The following is a 6,574-nucleotide window of genomic DNA, read 5'->3' on the forward strand; positions in this document are numbered from 1 at the left end:
TTCCCCTTTTCCTCCTTCTTCTTCCTCTCCTTTTTTGCTTGCATTGTTCTGGGAATTTCCTTGTTATATCCTTTGTCAAGTAGTTGTTGTCGGAATGCTGTATATATTCTGGATTTCTCCCACTCTTTCCCTTTTCTTTTAACTTTTATTATGGTATTTCTTTTAACAGAAGTTTTAAATTTTTATGAGAACAAATCTCTCAGTTTTATTTTGATGGCATCTGGGTTTTGTATCTTGTTTAGGAAGGCATTCTCCACCCAAAAATGATTAAAAACATAGTTTAAAAGCTTCTAAAATATTTTAACTTTTCCACCTAATTGTTTAATTATTTGTACCATCTGTGTTTGGGGTGATGGGACAGGAGTTTCAACCTAATGTTATTTTTCCCTTCGGTGGTTAACCAGTTATCTCTCATGGTTTATTGAAAAAGCCACTCTTTCCTCACAGATTTTAAATGTTGCCTCTATTGTAAGCTTCATTTGCACACATGTGTGGATCTGTTCTGCATTTTATTCTGTTCCACTGATCTATTTGTCTATTTTTATCCCTTTAGTTTTATATTACTAAATCTATTTGTGTTATGTTTATAGAGCTTTATATATTTTTATATTTACATTTTCATATATTGTGGGGTGAATTCCCACTCAATAATCTTTTCAGATTTTGGGGGCTACTATTGAACATTTTCTCTTCCAGAAGAGAATCAGAATTCTTAAATTCCAATTTAAAAATCCTGTTAAGATTTGGTTGGGATTGCGTTGAATTTATAGATTTGTTTGATTGTCCTGGATGACAATAGCATAGAAACTGCTTTTCCTGGATGCTGTCAGTACCAGACCTGAGTGGCTTTCCAGGCAGTCTCCTTTATGAAGCGTATTTGACTCCGATAGGCAATTCCTAGGAGCCGTGGCTCTGTCTGAACTGTCTACATGGGGTCCTCCATACCCAAAGCATGGATGGCGCTTATTGTGGGCTCCTCTCCCTGTCTTTGGACAGGTGCTGTAACAAAAAAGTGGCAAGCAGGCTCAGATGCAAAAGGCCCATTTAACTCGCAATATTTCCATGCAGAAATACAGTAGTAATCCTAACACACCTCTACTTAACCACCTCAGCTTGAAAGATGCTCTCCATTTACTCTGCAAAATATACTGACAGATAACCAAAACCCATTAAAATCCCAGAGCTAGTAGGCGACTCTCTAAAGCAATCTATACACATGGCTCCCACGGGTTGAGCTGTATGCTTGCCAAAAATCAGTTATGTTTTTTCTTAAACCTGAATTTACCAATTGTACTTTTATTGTAATTACATATAGTCACCTGGCTGTCAGGTGGGAGTAGAAGTCCAGGTTCCCTACGGAGCCCCTGCTGACATATGGGAAGGTCAGTCTCCCCACTAGGCCTCTGCTGACACATTCTGGCCAGGAGGGGAAGGGGTGCTCCTTACGTCGCCTCCAGAGACACTGGGGGTAGGGCTCTACTTTCTGACTCAATGGATTGCCTATTCTGAACAGTTCATATAAATGGAATCATACAATGTGTGGTCCTTTGTGACCGGCTTCTTTCACTTAGAAGTATGTTTTCAAGGTTCATCCATGTTGTACTATGAATCAGTACTTCATTCCTTTTTATTGCTGAATCATATTCCATTTTGTGGATATACAATATTTTGTTTATCCTCTCAATGATTGATGAACATTTGGGTTGTTATCACTTTTTGACTATTACCGTGTTTCCCCGAAAATAAAACCTAGCCGGACAATCAGCTCTAATGCGTCTTTTGGAGCAAAAATTAATATAAGACCTGGTATTATATTTATATTTATATTATATTATATTATATTATATTATATTATATTATATTATATTATATTATATTATATTATATTATACCTAGTCTTATAGTAAAATAAGACCGGGTCTCATATTAATTTTTGCTCCAAAAGATGCATTAGAGCTGATTGTCCAGCTAGGTCTTATTTTCAGGGAAACAGGATATGAATAATGTTGCAATGAATGTTTATATACAAACTTTTATGTGGATATGTTTCCGTTCCTCTTGGTTATAGACCTAGGAGTGGAATTGCTGGGGCATGTGTCATGTGATAACTGTGTTTAACCTCTTCTGCATCAGGAACTCACTTCGTAACCCCTACTGCCCCAAAGCCATAAGGCTCTGCTGCATCCTTGCCAGCAAAATGGATGTTTTGCCCAAAGCCCATTTCCTCCTGTGGTCCATTTCTGATTTGGAGACTGGCATGGGTATAATTGATTGGTGGAGTTTCAGAGGATGCTGGATAGTGAGTTTCCCCACAAATATGAGGAGGGTTCCAAAGCTGCTGGCCAACCAGAAAACATGACAAAGGTCCAATATAGTGTCTATCAATAGGAGATTGGCTAACACGTTACGGCACATCCATGCTTTAGAATACTATGCAGCCCTTGAACAGAATAAGATAGCTTAAAAAGTAATGATGGCAGAGGATATCCAAGATTTATTAATATGCATTCTGTTCTACCATTTGTAGTTTAAAAGGAGCTGTACATATTTATATATTTGTCCATGTATTCAAACCTTGGGAAGGATACACAAAAAACTGATAACAATGGTTACTTCTAGAGAAGGAAAAAGGGGACAGGATGGAAGGAGGGCTTATTGGACTGAATTCTGTGTATGCCATGTGAACATATAATTTATTCAGAATATTTAAAAATAAAAATGTTTGCCATACATACAAATTGTGGCTATTAAACATTTGGTAAATTTTATTCATTCTAGAATGTTTGGAAATAAAACCAAGAGTGGGTATTATCTACATTGTGATCAAAAGTGACAGCACAGGGCCGGCCCGGTGCCTCAGGCGGTTAGAGCTCCATGCTCCTAACTCCGAAGGCTGCTGGTTCGATTCCCACATAGGCCAGTAGGCTCTCAACCACAAGGTTGCCAGTTCGATTCCTCGAGTCCCGCAAGGGATGGTGGGCTCCGCCCCCTGCAACTAACATTGAACAGGGCACCTTGAGCTGAGCTGCCGCTGAGCTGCCGCTGAGCTCCCAGATGGCTCAGTTGGTTGGAGCACATCCTCTCAACCACAAGGTTGCTGGTTCGACTCCCGCAAGGGATGGTGGGCTGCGCCCCCTGCAACTAGAAACGGCAACTGGACTTGGAGCTGAGCTGCGCCCGACACAACTAAGACTGAAAGGACAACAACTTGACTTGGAAAACAGGCCTGGAAGTACACACTGTTCCCCAATAAAGTCCTGTTCCCCTTCCCCAATAAAATCTTAAAAAAAAAAAAAAAGTGACAGCACAGATGCCATTGATGCTAATGATATCTCAGGATCACCCAACCTCAACTTCTGGTCTAAAGGTTGCCCATCTCACACCCACAATTGTGAAACAGTATCCATCTGTTCCATAAAATTGGCCTGCCTGGCTAGCACTTCCCCAAGCATCCAGTTCAGATCTCTGAAGCTGTCAGTGACATTGAGAACATAGAGAACTGTTAATAAAAATAACTTCCATCCTAGGAAGCAAGAAACACTCACCCCCCGACATACACACACACACACACACGCAGTCTGTAGGCGAGTTTCTATGACTCTTCCATAAGAAGTTGAGAAAGACCCATGTGATACTACTAGGCCACTGATGTTATAATAAAATAATTTTGTTTATTTGGGTAGCATAAGGTTCTGTAGCAGAGACTGGGTCTATTAAAACCTGCTGAGTGAGATTCAAAATTCTTTCAGCTGAATCATTTAGGATGCTTCCAGCAGAATAAACAGAATGCCTAACTAAAAGAGGTTCAAACGGGAGGACATTCATTACTTCGCAAAACAAGAAGTATAGAGAAGAGAATTCCAGAGCTGCCTACTTCAGAAATTTAACAATGTCAGAGCTCTGGGTCAATTTCTCTGACTTTCACATGATTTTTTCTCCACGATCACAAAATGACTTCTGCTGTTCCCAGCACCACATCTTCCACGAGATTATTTCAGGCAGGATGCATGAAAGACTTCCCACATTGGTGTCTGTGTGTTTTTAACCAGGGAGAAAAATATCTCCTAGAAGCCCCCAGAAGATTTCTCCTCAAATGGAACTGTGTTATATTCCTACCCCCAAACCAATCACTGGCAAGGGGGAAAGGGATTACCATGTTTGGTTTAACCAATCATGGTTCATCCTCAGAACCTGGGGGATAATGTTGCCTATTCGTTGTTTGTCTGATATTCATTTTTAACTAGGTGTCCTATATTTTTATTTGTTAAATCTGACAACTCTACTCGGTGACACCCCCATCTTTCTTAAGCCCATTGCCAGCCAAAACTTAACAAACTCAGAGTTCCATTAGCAAGAAGAAGGAGCTAGTGCCTAAAAGTAGTAATGAACATTCTGCCTCATTGCTACACAAGATTTCCTACAGCTTCCAATAAGACAGTCCTGGTTTGGCTCCTCCCCATTTGACAGACAGCCATGTATTTGAGATGTGATGGTGAAGGTTGGAATAAATAGATTTGGCCATATTGGGCACCTGACCACCAGAGATGCTTTTAACTCTGGCAAAGTGGACATTGCTGCAGTCAATAATCCCTTCATTGACCTCAACTACATGGTCTACATGCTCCAGTATGATTCCACCCATGGCAAGTTCAACAGCAGTCAAGGCTGAGAACAGGAAGTGGTCATCACTGGAAAGCCCGTCTCCATCTTTTAGGAGTGAGATCCTGTTAACATCAAATGGGGTGATGCTGGTGCTGAATATATTGCGGAGTCCACTGGTGTCTTCACTACCTTCGAGAAGGCTGTAGCTCACTTGAAGAGTAGAGTCAAACGTTCATCTCTCCTGATGCCCCCATGTTTGTGATGGGCATGAATCATGAGACGTATGATAACTTCCTCAAGATCGTCAGCAATGCCTCTTGGCACCGCCAACTGCTTCGCTCCCCTGGCCAAAGTCATCCATGATAACTTTGGCATCATGGAGGGACTCATGACCGCAGACGACCATGCCATCACTGCCATCCAGAAGACCGTGATGGCCCCTCTGAGAAGCTGTGGCATGATGGCTGAGGGGCTGCTCAGAACAGCATTCCTGCTTCTACTGGTACTGACAATGCTATGGGCAAGGTCACTCCTGAGCTGAACGGAAAGCTCACTGGCATAGCTTTCTTCATCCCCGCCTACAATGTGTTAGTCATAGATTTGAAATGCCATCTTGAGAAAGCTGCCAAATATGATGGTATCAAGAATGTGGTGAAGCAGGCATCAAAGGGCTCCCTAAAGGGCTCCCTGGGCTACACTGAGGACCAAATCATCTCCTGCCACTTTAACAGTTACACCGACTCTTCCACCTTCGACGCTGAGGCTGGCATTGCCCTCAATGACCACTCTGTCAAGCTCATTTCCTGTGATGACAATGAATTTGTCTACAGCAACAGGATGGCGGACCTTATGGTTCAGATGGCCTCCAAGGAGTGAGAGTTCCTGGGCCACCAGCCCCAGCGAGAACGCAAGAGGAAGAAAGAGGCCCTCAGCTACTGGGGAGTCCTTGCCCCAGCTCGACCCGTCCTCAATGCAGTTTCCATACTAAACCCCTTGAAGGAGAGGGGCTTAGGGTGTCCTATCTTGTCATGTGCCATCAATAAAGTACACTACCCCCCCACACACACACAAAAAAGAAAATCTGGTTTACGTGGCTTGGAAGGTCATAGTTTTATATTATAAAATAAAACTTAAATTTTCAGGGTCAGGTGGCAAAGATGAACAGTGAAAGACTTGTTAAAAATAAGGTGTGTGTCGGACATGTTACAACCTGCAATTTACATTTGTGTGACCTAAAATTTTAAAAACCACCACCTCGTGTTCTAGCTTTGCTGTGACATTTAAAGAAGAAGGAAACACCAGCCCCACTGCTTCCTGAGACCCTGGAGTTTTTCTGGCTGTGAAAGATTTGAGTATTACTGCCTTTTCAAAGACCACTTGGGATTGAAAATCAAGGTGCGGTACAAATGATGAGAGAGAACAGGAATGATTCCTTGGGGAATCAGTGCCATTTTCACACTATTTTTATGCATTTATGTCACGGGATGATTATGATGTAAGTAACGAAAAGGCATTTCTGGGTCCTGATTATAAGTGTGACTACTGGGATTCTGCTCATAGATATACACAGACCGACAGCTCCTTTGCCAAGTCACAGCCGACCACTAATAGCGGGCTGCCCCGCTACCGCAGCGCTGTGGAAGACCACTGGCTTGTCCGACCCCCAGAAACTCTGGCCCACAGCCCAGGCAGCTGTTGGAAATTCTGGCTGCCAGACTAGAACACCATGTGACAACTCTTTTAAGTGTGTCCCCTCTGGGAGACAAAAATCCAATGGATTGCATGGAGATACTGGGATCACGTCTGGTAAACATCTATGTTTTCTGAGGTTGATCAGAGATAAATTTTATACACACACACACACACACACACACACACACGTGTGTTCATGAGAAAATACTATCCACTTCCTATATTTATGTTGTAGACTTGATTAAAGAAGAGCTTGTGTAAGTAAATATGAAACACTGAA

General features: G+C 42.1%; 1 pseudogene; it reads left to right on the forward strand.

Annotated features, from left to right (window-relative positions):
* The first annotated feature begins 4,489 nt into the window (after positions 1–4,489).
* Positions 4,490–5,478, forward strand: LOC117033231 (glyceraldehyde-3-phosphate dehydrogenase-like; annotated as a pseudogene).
* Positions 5,479–6,574: the final 1,096 nt, after the last annotated feature.

The sequence above is a fragment of the Rhinolophus ferrumequinum genome, chromosome 13 (genome assembly GCF_004115265.2).
Source record: "Rhinolophus ferrumequinum isolate MPI-CBG mRhiFer1 chromosome 13, mRhiFer1_v1.p, whole genome shotgun sequence".
NCBI classification, from domain to species: domain Eukaryota; kingdom Metazoa; phylum Chordata; class Mammalia; order Chiroptera; family Rhinolophidae; genus Rhinolophus; species Rhinolophus ferrumequinum.